Source organism: Sciurus carolinensis, chromosome 10 (genome assembly GCF_902686445.1).
Source record: "Sciurus carolinensis chromosome 10, mSciCar1.2, whole genome shotgun sequence".
Lineage (NCBI taxonomy): Eukaryota > Metazoa > Chordata > Mammalia > Rodentia > Sciuridae > Sciurus > Sciurus carolinensis.
Window position 1 is genome coordinate 86,019,689 of NC_062222.1, and position 13,924 is coordinate 86,033,612.

The 13,924-nt window shown below is 34.9% G+C and overlaps 1 pseudogene; it reads left to right on the top strand.

Annotated features, from left to right (window-relative positions):
• LOC124994274 (UDP-glucuronosyltransferase 2B31-like) overlaps positions 1-10,007 on the top strand; it is a 29,615-nt pseudogene extending 19,608 nt beyond the window's left edge.
• Positions 10,008-13,924: the final 3,917 nt, after the last annotated feature.

A 13,924-nucleotide genomic window follows, 5' to 3' on the forward strand; every position in this document is an offset into this window, starting at 1 on the left:
GAAGAAATTTGGCACAATTTAGCTGAAGGAATTTCTTTCCTTAGCCCTTCTTAAGTACTTTCCTACACATATATCTGAATTACTAGCCTTAACTACATTGTTAATTGTATCCCTGTTCTTGTTTTGCATAATTTGCCAAGCAGGATGGAAATGTTTAAACCATCAGGAAAATATGATTGCAAGGTTAATCAAGCTTGCTATATTCCAAAGGGAACCAGACCACTGAAATCATGGAAAGAACACCCTAAATCTGATTGGGCCTTAGTTAAGAATAATAGAGTCCTCAGCTATATTACATGCCAAAATCACTTTCCTACCACTAAGAAATTAGTCTTCATCTTTCATGCTAAAATTATTCTCCTAACACTAGCAAGCTAGTCTTCATTCTATATGCTACAATTGTTTCCCTCGCCTAACAGTTAATCTTCACATATTGTTATAATGTTTTTTCTTCTTTCTATTTCAGTTCTACAGTCTCTTCATAAAGAGATCAACTCAGCCACAACTGCTGGGAAACACCTCAACACATCTCTCCTCCAACTACCTACTGCGCATCTGGCCTGGTCCTTTTGCATTAACAAGTATTAGGTCTTTCTTTAAAGTATCATCTCACTTGGGTAGGCCAACCCCCAAACCCTAATTCAGAGTTAGGATGAATCTAACTCTGAGGACAAGGAGAAAGAGTTCTCTGCCTTGCTGCGGTAAAGCTGAAGGGACTAGGAGGAAAAGGGAACCAGCACTCCTGTTTGCAAATTTCTTTAGTCAAGATCACAAGCTCCCTAGTAAGAAACATTATTTCCACATCTCTGGGAAAATTGTCACTGAAATCAATGATTCATAAAATAAGTAATGACTTTCTTTCTTCAGAATATTTAGAATGTGAAGAGTCTAGAAGAGGCAAATGTCTATTTGTAAGGATGTCAGTTTCATGCACATATTCAATGGAAGACAGGATTTTGCCACATGTAGGCTCTCTGTTGGTCAAATGACCCACTTCACTAACCTCTTCACGTGGTACTAATAGAAATACCATTGTCCTTTGTTCTTTCTTTTACCTATTGCTTTTTACCATACATATTGTATTTTGTGCCAGTTTTTTTCATCAGTCCTCCTTAATAGTAGCCCGTTGTTTTTAATCCCTCAATGTGTAACGCAATCATCGTTCATTAGATGCAATAAAACCTTGTCAAGTTCCCCAGATTTGCACCCATGGAGTAGAAGCAATTCACAGACACAGAAAAGTGAGTTGGGTCCTGATAGATATAAGGCCTGGCTAAACCAATAAAATAGCAATAGTGAAGAAAGAATTAAAGACAGGAAATCAGTGCAGAAAAGTATTCAGTTCGGATCATGAAAATGGAGGCCAGTTTGAGTCTGGAAGCTGAGGACAGTCCCTGGGAGATTGGAATGTTAATGCCTCCAGAGCCCTTTGATTACCAAGATTACCTGCCTATACTGCCCTCACAGAAGCTTGTTAATGAAGCACCCCTGAACAAACAGGGAGCTGCTAATTAATGCCCTCTGGGCTGCTGCTGACATCACTCTGCGTGGCCCTTCCAGCCATCCTGCTTCACACCTTTTGGTCATCCTACCAGCATCTCCTGGGCCTACACAGAGAAAAGGGGAAGAGGGAGGAGAACAAAGAAAACCTAAAATGTATAAAAGAGGCAGAACTCTCTCACTTCTTGAGAAATCAGGACACCAGCCACGGCCCCCTTCTCCCTCCCAGGAGAGGTCTGTTACTACTTTTTTTTTTTTTTTTTTTAAATAAAAATTGCTTTCTACGCTTGCCTCAGCACACTTCTGTAATGTTCAAACTTCAAAATTTGAAGAAGCAGAACTCATCACTGACAACTAGCGGTATCAGTAGGATTTTCTAGGGACCCAAAAGAAGCTAAGTAGTCCTTATGAATAAATGAACAGAACAAGGGAACCTAATGCACAATCACATTCAAACTGTAGGAGATAATTTATTAGACACTGAAGGAGGGCCACACACTAAAAGCAAGGAGTGAACAGGACATGTATCAAACAGAAAATAACTAGGGATAATTAAAAGACCTAAAGACTGGCAGAAGTAAGTGGGAATGTTGACTCTGTGGGTTCTGTGATCCTGACTTCTGAGGCTCTTTCTGTAATGGTTTAAGGCTGAAGAACATTCAGCAAGATGAAGTTAGGCACTGAACATGGCCAAGAGTTCTATAGGAATCAAATAATTCAGAGTCTGGAGAGTTTAACTAGAGTTTATTTAGTTTATAGTTTGGAATCTTGGAGAATCATAGGACTGTCTAATTTTATGGTTATATTGGCCAAATTTAGAGATATTTATCTGTGTTTTTGATAAAAGATTTCAACATGGAGAATATAGATGTCTTGGGTTATAGACAATGCAGTATCAAATAAAATTAGAAAATAACAGGGTCTGTTCTTTGTAGAATCCTACAGTAAGCAAATTCCCCTTTCCATGATTCAGGAAATCTTTGGATTTTAGAGTAAATACATCACTAAATCTAGGACTATCGAATGTATGGATTTCTCCAAAGGTGGGAAACACTTTAGTTTACATGGACTTCTCTTTTCAGGGTCAAATCCGAGATTCAGATCCTATCACCCACTTTTCTGTGCTGGTTCTAGAAGAATGAAACATCCCTGGCTTGGCACCTGAAGACCACAATGAGCATTAAAAGTTTTCTGCTATGTTGATATATGAAAAAATGTTCAACATCTCTAGTAATAAGAGAAATGCAAATCAAAACTACCCTAAGATTCCATCTCACCCCAATTAGAATGGTGATTACCAAGAACACAAGCAACAATAAGTGTTGACTCATACATTGCTTGTGGGGTTGCAAATTAGTGCAGCCACTCTGGAAAGCAGTATGGAGATTCCTCAGAAAGCTTGGAATGGCACCAGCATTTGACCCAGCTATCCCACTCCTTGGCCTATACCCAAAGGACTTAAAATCAGCATACTACAGAGATACAGCCACATCAATGTTCATAGCTGCTTAATTCACAATAGCCAGATTGTGGAACCCAACTAGATGTCCTTCATTTGATGAATGGATAAAGAAACTGTGGTATATGTATACAATGGAATATTACTCAGCTATAAAGAATAATACAATTATGGCATTTGCAGGCAAATGGATGAAATTGGAGAATATCATGCTAAGTGAGATAAGCCAATCTCAAAAATCCAAAGGACGAATGATCTCGTTGATAAGCAGATGATGACACATAATGGGGGATGGGAAGGTGGCAAGAATGGAGGAAGGAGGGACTGTATAGAAGGATAAGAGGGGTGGGAGGGGTGAGGGGAAGGAAAAAAATAACAGAATGAGTCAAACACCATTACCCTATGTAGATGTATGATTACACAAATGGTATGCCTTTACTTCATGTACAAACAGAAACAACATGTATCACATTTGTTTACAAAAAAAAAAGTTTTCTGCTATGTTAAACAAGCAAATTCTTCAAGCAAATGGGGTTTCTCTTGAAGACAAAAACAAAATTGTCCTAAGCCAAGAAGGGATGTCCTAAATCACTATATTAAGTCTAGTATGTTCATAATTTTCTTCTTAAAAATTATCAATAGTCCTCCATTCTTTTCACAATTAAGTCCAAACTTCTTAACATAATATTTAGAGTACATCCATCATATGCCCCACACTTCCTCCAAATGCCATTTTAATCTCTAGCCACTTTCCAAACTCATTCACAATTTTCTTCATCTCTTTCTCTAATGTTGTTCTTTTGGCATAGAATTCCCTTCACTATCCCTTCTTTTAAGCAAAAATCCTCTTTCTTTCTTTTTTTCCAGTTCAAATGCTCCCCATCTGTGAACTCTTTAAACACCACTGTCACCCCAATTTTGCCCTTGACCTGCTCAATCAAGGTCAGTGCAGCACTCTCTATGTTTATTGTTTTAATATTTGTCTGTTGAAACCGAAGGATCATGAATCATTTGATACGAGGGCATATTCATCTCTATCTCCCTAAGGCTCAGACTCAAGTGAGCCTTGTGCACGGCTAGTTGAGTACCCAGTAACTAGCTGGTGCCTTTCATTTCAGGACTCCCTCTCAGCGTGTCCTTTTATAAAATCTTAGCACCCTTTTAAATGACACCATGGCTGATTTTCTTTCACCAGATTTTATTTCAGACTGTAACTAGCATCATTTGCCTAAAACTGATCTTTATTAAATTAAAATTGAGAAATTTTAAGATAATTAAACAAGAAATTCAACAATTGGGGGCTGGGGAGATAGCTCAGTCGGTAGAGTGCTTGCCTTACAAGCACAAGGCCCTGGGTTCGATCCCCAGCACCGCAAAAAAAATAAAGTAAAAAAAAGAAAGAAATTCAACAATTGTAAATTTTAAGACATTTTAAGATAATTATAAATTTAAAGAAATTTTAAGAGAATTCACACGAAATTGTAAGAAATTGTACAAAGATTCCAAGTGCCCTTTGCCTAGAGATATCCAGTGGTAATACCATGTACAACTATAGTATAGCCTAGTGTGTTAGCACATGCCTATAATCCCAGAATTTGGGAGGCTAAGACAGGAGGATCCCAAGTTCAAAGCCAGCTTCCACAACTTATCGAGGCACTGAGCAACTTAGCAAGATCCTGTTTAAAAATAAAAATAAAAAGCACTGGGAATGTGTGTCTCAATGGTTAAGAGCCTTTGAGTTCAATCTTTGGTACATTAAAACAAACAAACAACAACAACAAAAAAACTATAGTATAGGAGGAAGGAGAAGATGGCAGATTAGAGGATGGATGAACTTGCCAACAGTTTCTTAGCTCAAGTTTTGAAAAGTAGGAAGACTGATCCTCAGTGAGGTTTGTGACTAAGGGAATTTACTGAAATTCAAACTTGGACAATTAAAAAAAAAAAAAAAAAAGCAAGAAAAGAAAATCATGGAGACACAGAACGTTAGAAACTTCAACATAATATAAGAAATAACACATTCAAGGTATTTCAGGTTGGCAGGTTTGCTGGTGGTAGCAGGGAAGGAGGAGCACAGACAGAGGAAAGTTCAGTGAATAAAATTGGCTTCGGGGATCTGTGAAATAGAGAGGAAGGCTGGCCTTAATAGACCCAGAGATGATGGTTGAATTTGTTGGGTGAAAAGCAACCAAAATTGCTGACTCATGCTTTTCCATGTGTCAGGTGTTGAACCTCATGATCTCTCAATTTTTTTAGAATTCAAATATCCTCTTACTTTAAATTACAAGTCATAGAGTAGGTGTTTTCTTTAAGAGATTCTGTGGAAATTTGGTGACAAGAAACCAGGTACTTTAAGACCTTACTCTCAACATACAAGGGAATCCCCCCAGCATGAACTTCTTGGTAAGACTCTGGAGAATGAATACTGAAAACCTGAACAGCACATCAGGATGATAATAGTTCAACAGGAAAAAAGTTTATTAAACACCTGTTGTTTGAAACACTCATATGAAGCCTGGCATGATAGTTCATGCTTATAATCCCAACAACTCTGGCATCTGAGGTAGGAGGATTATAAATTCAAGGACTGCCCAGGCAATTTAGTGAAACCGTCTCAAAATGAAAAATAAAACGGCTGGAGATGTCACTCAGTCGTAAAGTGCCCCTGGGTTTGAAACCTAACTTCTTTATATTTTCTTCCAGTCCTAAGGATGAGGAAAGAATAAACTATAAAAAGTGTCATTTTGTTATACTCAGTCATAATTTTTAGGACCAGAATTCAAATATTTTTCAAATATTTTTCAAATATTCTCTCCAAGAATTTTTCCATCAACTCTTGAATTTTGAGTCTGGTATTTCTACAACTTCCACTTTCCTCTACTGAAGAAGTATTTTAAATACCAATTTAAAAATAGCTTTTGTTACCAATGTTTCTTCATTTTCTATGGACATAAAACCTGAATCTTTACCATGAAGTGGTAATATATTTCATATGAAGTGTACCCTCACCTTCCTTACAATCAAGCACCCACCATCACCACTCCCTGCTGCCCTGGACACACTACAGACCAAACTCAATGACTTCACTACTTGTTTGTGAAAAAATGTCTTAACATGCCCTTGGCAGCTTATTTTTAATTGGCACATGCTGCTTCTTCAACCCCAAATTTTTTCTTTTACTTTCTCCACCTGTCAATCTTGTGTTCATTTTTCAAGTTTCAAGTCATATGCCCCCTCTTCCATGTAGCTTTCACTTACCTCTCCAGTGGACTTAGGTGCTTCATCCTCAGAGGTAGGACAGAAATCTCAAAGTGGGATCATGGTTACAATAATCTGTTATCTAAAGCACATCGCCCCCTTTAATGCCTTTTACTCACATTCCTCATATCATTTATAAGACTTCTAATCCACAATTTTGTTGGCATTCACTTAATCCTAAATCATCTAAAAACAAAAACTTTTATAACTTACAATGGAACTAATGATGTCTGTGAAGCAATCTACCATGAGATCCCTATGGTGGGCATTCCTTTGCAGATCAACCTGATAGCATTGCTCACATGAAGGCCAACGAAGCAGCTATTAGACTTCAGAACATTGCCAAATGCAGATCTTCTCAAGGCCTTGAGCATGGGTATGAATGAACCTTCATGAGGACAGCAAATTTGTCATTAGGTAGTATTCATAGAATGATTGTCTTCTTATCAGTGAGTATGAATTTCAGAACATTTCCAGAGGCTAATTTTGAAAGAATTTAAGTGATTTAACCCATGTGAAATCTGTTTTTATTTTCAACCGAACAGATGAACTTGTAGTATTTCAGGATTGTTGTCTAGCTCAAGATAGTAACTATTTCAAAGTTGTATTGACCCCATAGATTACATGGAAAATCTAGCAGTGCAACTTTTCTAGGCATACACAAAATATTTGCCATATATATAAGCTATTTGCAATAAGGATATATTTTTTAAAATATGATGGAATCTACATGAGGAAAGAATAATGAATTTGAAGAAATATGACAAATGTCAATTCTATACATAAAATTACTGAAACTAAATTTTTGCTCAAAATTTCATTTTATTATAATTATTTTATCAGATTTTATTAATGATATATAACACACATATATAAAATTTACTTTTTTAAAGTAGAAATCTCAAATTCAAATATACTTACTGTGTTTTCAGGATTATGAAATTCTCATAACAATATAATTTTAGGAAATTTTATCACCAAAAGACATGTGACATGGCATTGAACTTAGTCTAGACAATCACCATTTATGTTTTCTCTGTCAATTATCCTCTCCTGGATAGTTCATCAAAACATACCATTCTCATTATTTTCTTCACACCTACTTTTTTTTACTAGAATATTTTGTGTTTCATCTATGTTGTGCCATACATCAGAATTTTCTTTTCTCCCTCAATAATATTTTATGATTGGATATAGCACATGCAATTTATTTGTGTGATATATATATTCTGTTTGTCTGTTTCTTCCAATTTTGGTAATTATAAATATTTATGTATATATCTTTGTATAAGCATATCTTTTCATTTCTTCTGGATACATAATACAAATGAAATTTCTGAGTCATATGGGAACTTGTGTATAAAAACATACCAAATTTTTTTCCAAAGCAGTTGCAAACTTTTCATTCCAAACAGCAGTATAAGAAGGTGATAATTTCTCTATATAATTGCTAAAACGTTGTCATCTGCTTCTTTTTATTATAGACTTCTTAGTGAACAGTTCATTGTGGCCTTGATTTGAATTTCCATTATGGCTAAAGCAAATTCTTTCATGTTCTTATTGGCAATTAATACAGCTTCTTGAGTAACAAATTCCCATCCATTACTCATTTTTTTTTTTTTTTTTTGCGGTGCTGGGGATCGAACCCAGGGCCTTGTGCTTGCAAGGCGAGCACTCTACCGACTGAGCTATCTCCCCAGCCCCATTACTCATTTTTAATTGTACTGTCTTCCTATTATTGATTGTAGTGATTCCCTTTAGGCTATGAATATAAGCCTCTTAGCAGATGTAGGATTTGTAAATATTTTCTACCATTCTAAATGAATTTATTTTTAAATTTTTCTTTATGGTATCTTTTAAGCACATTAAAACTTCCTGCATAATATTTGATAAACTAAATTTTTAAAAAGTAACCTTTTTCATACTCCAGAGCAAAATGATGCTGTAGAATGTGTAGTATCTAGATAGCATGATGGTCTTAATTCAGCAATCATTATTGCTACCAACAGTATTATTCCTTAAGCAGAGTACCACTTTAAAACTACATTACGGAGAAGAAGATAGTGGGATACAAGGGGTAACTTTTAAAATTTCTAAAATATGGAAGTTAAGGAGTGCCATTCTAAGTAATTCAGAATCAACAAAGATCTTAATCAGAACTTTTGCCTCAGTAGTTCAACTCATATGTATATACCCAAAAGAAGTATTTAAATGTGTTAACTGAAAATAATTTGCAAGAATGTTTTATAACAGAATTACTACCAATGGCAAAAAAATATTAACTACTCAAATGTCTATTTACATAAAACAATAATATAACCCATGTATTTTCATAAATAAAATACTCTATAGCAATGGAAATAAACCAGAGCTCCTACACAAAAGAGAGGCAAAATTGAGAATATACCATATGATGACAATATATAAACAAATAAAACCAAGCTATGTGTTAGAAGTCAGGATCATAATTAATTTGGGGAAAGAAGTAGTGACTAAAAGTAGTCATAAGCAGTGCTTCTTCTGGAAAAAAGTGATATTCTATCTCATGATCCTTCTAGTTACCAAGCTAATTGTGAAATGTCCACCTGATCACCTAGGATATGTGCATTTTTATGTATTTCATACTTAAATTTGGGACATAATACACAATATAATATTTCTGTGTTTTAAAATCTTAGGAAACAAATACAAAAAATAAACATTATCCAATAGAAGGAATGCCTAGGGCTCCTATGCTAATATGACCAGGAAAAGCCCCAAGGAGAGGTGACGCATAAGCCAAGACCTCGGTCATGACATATGAGTGTCATGTGGTGCTGCAGGTAAGGATGCCCAAGGAAAGGGATGGGGAGGATTGAAAGCATGAAGGTGCCCAGGCAAGTGTCATCAGGGAACGGGAAGAAGACAAATGTTTCTAGACAGAATGAGCAGGAACAAAATAAAGCAGAAAACATTGCCAGTGTCTGACCAATTAGAAACCTCCATCCCAAGATCAGGTTTGGATTTTATGCTAATGGTGTTCAGAAGCCAGATAGAAATTGAGAAAGATGGTAACATAATTGGATACATGTATTAACAATTAATAATACTAGGTAGACATTAGGAAGTAGACAGTAGAAGACTGTCAGTAGGGGACTGGTCAGGAGGCATTTCACCAGCAAGACACGATTCCTCTTTAATAATGACAAAATAATCACTCCCACATTTCATTTTTTTTCCTTTATTGCTAATTGGACTCAGAATTGTTCATAACCACTTCTTCTTATGGGAAATCTTTAACTTACCCTCCAGACCTTCTATGGTAACTTTAAAAATATTTGTAAATGAGAAACTTCCAATAAAACCAAACATTGCATGAAGAGAAAAGCAAAATACACCACTTCTATGACATTTATTTTGAATCACTTGAATGATAGTTTTGAAAAACTTTTCAATGACTTGATATGCTCATGCAAATTAACTTCTTTTCAAAGTTGGTATCTTTATGTGTATCCTTTAAAGAGAATGCTATGAGGTTATCCACAATTCACTACAATCATCCTGTGAAGCCTCTGGATTGAGCCATCTTCTGGATCAAGCCATACTCTGGATCAAGTTTGTCATGCTCCACAAAAGAGCTAAATACTTTTTGGTTGCCACCTGTGACCTCTCCTGATTCCAGTACTATTCTTTGGATGTGGTTGGGTTCCTGCTGGCTTGCGTGGCAACTGTGATAGTCAGCATCACTAAGTGTTGTCTGTTTTGTTGCCAGAAGTTAGTTAAAAAAGGAAAGAAGAAAATAAGGATGTAGTTGTAACCTAGACCCAAAGTTGGGAGTCCTGACAGTTGGACTTCTTCCAATTTACTCCTGCAAGAAGTGGCTGTGAACCAGGCTCCTTCCTTCAGTGACAAAACCACTTTTCATGATTTGCCTTGTCAAGGCTTATTTTCCAGAGATATACTACATGTTTAAGAGTTAGAAATGTTTCAGGACAAAGGATAATGGGGAAAATTGGGAAAAAATAAAAATAATTAAATGATATGAGTGCCTACTGGAAATTACTGCTGGCATTTACAACTTACATCATGATTATATACTGAGCTGGACTATGATTCACAAGTTATTCCTGGATACAACAACTTTCAAAAGTCTACTCAAAGTATCAACATATTTTTTTTCAAATATTCAGCATGCTTTAACTTCACTTGGGTACAGAACTTTATATTTTTAACTTTTTTCTGAATAAGGTATTCAATAATTGGAATTTGCCTTTCTATGTGGTTTTGGGAGACTGGTAGTGCTTCTTATATATCAAGCCTCTACATCACTTCTCTTCCTCAGGATGTGAGAAATGCTTACCTTCTTTCACCTAAAGTCATTTCCCAGTAGAAACTCTCTTGAATTTAAATATAATTATTTCTACATGCTTAATAATACAAAATTCAATAAGAAAAATTTCACCAGGCTGTTAAATATTTGACAGATCTGTAATCCCAGTGACTAGGAAGTCTAAGGCAGGAGAATTGCAAGTTCAAGGCCAGCTTTGGTAGTTTAGCAAAAAACTAAAAAAGGGAAAAAGTGTTGGGGATTTATTTTGGTGGAAGGGCACTTACCTAGCATGCACAAGGCCTTGGATTCAATCCCCAGTATGAATGGACGAATGGATAGATAGATAGATAGGTACATAAATAGATAGATAGATAGATAGATAGATAGATAGATAGATAGATAGATCTCAAGCACAATTAAAAATGGGGGAAAACCAATTAGATATTTCTCAAAAGAAAATATACAAATGGCCAACAAATATATGAAAAAATACTCAATATGGATAATTATGAGGAAAATTCAAATTAAACCACAATTAGATATCATCTCACAGCAGTTGATTGTACATTATCAAAAGACAAAAAAACAATGCTGGCAAGAATCCAGAGAAAAGGATCCATTAGCATGAATGTAAGTTAGTATAGTCGTGGAAAACAGTATGGAAATTCCAAAAAAGAAAAAAAGAAAAGGAAAATCCAGAAAGAGTAATATCATGTGATCTAGCAATTTCACTACTGGTATAAATCCAAATAAAAGTAAATTAGTATTTCAAAAAAATATATATACTCCCACGTTTCTTACATCACTATTCACAGTAGCCAAGATATGGAATGAAACTAAGTTCCCATCAATGGATAAATGAACAGAGGAAATGTATTTTTTAAACACAATCAAATATTACTTGGTCTTAAAAAATAGTGATGTCCTGCCTTTTGCACCAACATAAATAGAAGTGGAGCACATTAAGTGGAATCAAACAGGCACAGAAACACAAATAACTTATGTTCTCATTTGTAGAAGCACAAAGGATCGATCTCACAAAAGTAGAAAAAGGTAAAGAGGAAGGGGAAGAAAGGAGGGTGAAAAACAGGGGTGTGGTTATACTTAGTACAATTCTAATATTCTTTTGCATAGTGGGATAAGTAACATTGACAGCAATTAATTGCATATTTCAAATAGCTAGTAGAGACGATTTTGAATGTTTAAACAAGAAATGACTAATATTCAGGTGGTGGATATATTGTTACCCTGATCTGATAATTAAGCATTATACATGAATTGATATATCATAGTTTACCCCATAAGTATGTATAATTATGTGTCAATTAATTTTTTAAAGTTTTTCAAAAGATGAATGATATATATGTAGGAAACAGAAATGAAATCAATACATTTTTCTCAGAAAAATCATAACCCATAATTCACTGAGTAAGAAAACATAATGTGGACTAGAAAACATAATGTGGACTAACATTTTTGAATCAAATCAAAAAGTCCTCTTTGCTATTAAAAATCTTTATTTAGGGATCTCAAGCAGAAATAAACTGCACATCATCATATATATTTATGGGGTATTCCCCCTAGAATTCAAATGGCTACCAGTGAAAACACTCTTATGATTAATTTTATAAGGTAGAAAACAACATTGTCCTTGTCAAATTGATTTTCTTAAAGTCATAAATTTAAAAAACACTTTGGAATGAAGTAAAATATATGTCAACCTGTATAAATACACAGTAAATAATTTGGAAAAATACACAGAATTTTAATGTTAAACTTTTGTATTTCTGTAGCATTGGACTTTCCACAATAATAAATTATAATCAATCATGTGACTTAAAACTATTTTGTAAAATAAACAAATTGATTCAAGATAGAAAGCTATAAGATTTGATATCATATTATCAGTTTGATAATATGATATTAGAGTCATTCAGGGGCCAGAATTTGGCCAATTTCTCCATACTGGGCCTGCTTTTAGGACACTCGTTTCATATTTAAAATATCTATGGTACAGGCAACAAAATTTTCTCCCATTCTGTAGGCTCTCTGTTCACATTCTTGATTGTTTTCTTTGCTGTGAAGAAACTTTTTAGTTTGACTGAAATTATAGTATTTCCCTGTAAATGGATGAATCTAAAGACTATCATGCTAAGTGAAATAACCCAATCCCTACAAACCAAAGACCGAATGTTCTCTATAATATGCAGATGCTAACACACAACAAGGTATGGGAAGGAATAATAGAAGTTCATTGGATTAGACAAAGGTGAATGATGGGGAAGGAGGGGGATGGGAATAAGAAAGACAATAGAATGAATCAGACCCAACTTTCCTAGGTTCATATATCAATACATGAGCAGTGAAACTCCACATCATATACAACTACAATAATGGGATCTTAATTAGAATAAATTATACTCCATGTATGTCAACATATGTTCTACAGGCATGTATATCTGAAAAGCACAAGTAAAAAAATTACAAAAAACTATGAATAAATATATTATTAAATTTCTATACCTGTAAAAATCTAAGTTCACAATGAATTTACTTGGATTTTTTTTTTTTTTTTTTTTTTTTTTTTTGCAGTGCTGGGGAATTGAACCCAGGGCTGTGTACTTGCAAGGCAAGCACTCTACCAACTGAGCCATATCCCCAGCCCTTAGTTGGCTTTTAATATCAATATTTAATGTATTTTATAGTGACTTGGTGATCTTTGTTAGAGACTTCAAAAATGTGTGGCTTGTTCACATATGACTACAAATATTCTGACAATCTCCTCAACAAACCATGTCCCATCTCAATGAACTTTCCTACTGAATTTCAGCAAGGCTTGTAGCTCCCTCCACCAAGAGAATACAGTAAAAGTCACAGTTTATTTTCAAAGACTCTATTAGAAAAGACAACACATTCTCTCTCTCTCTTTCTGCCTGTAGTTTCTGTCTCTGTGTCCTTTTTCTGTCTCTCCATTTCTTTTATTCAGTTCTCCACTCTCTACAGAATCTGAGTCAAAATAGAAGCCCCCCATGATAAATGACCTTTTAGTGGAGAGATACAATTGTCCCACTTGTTCCAACCCACCATCAATTTGACTTTTTCTTGCCAATTACCATATAAATGAATGAATGACCTTCCATGATTATATCCCTGCCAACACAGGACTATATCCACCTAAGAAATCCTGTGTCAGAACCACTTTGCGGAGCTCAGTCAACACACCAAACGATGAGAGAAGTTAACAAAACAAATGTTGCTGTTCTAGTCCTCTACATTTGTGGGCAGTTTGTTAAGCAGTGATAGATAACTGGAACATTAAATTGACATATTTTAATTATACTTATGTATTACTCTTTCAGTTAATACATAGGTATATAAAGGGGAGACTAAAAATATAA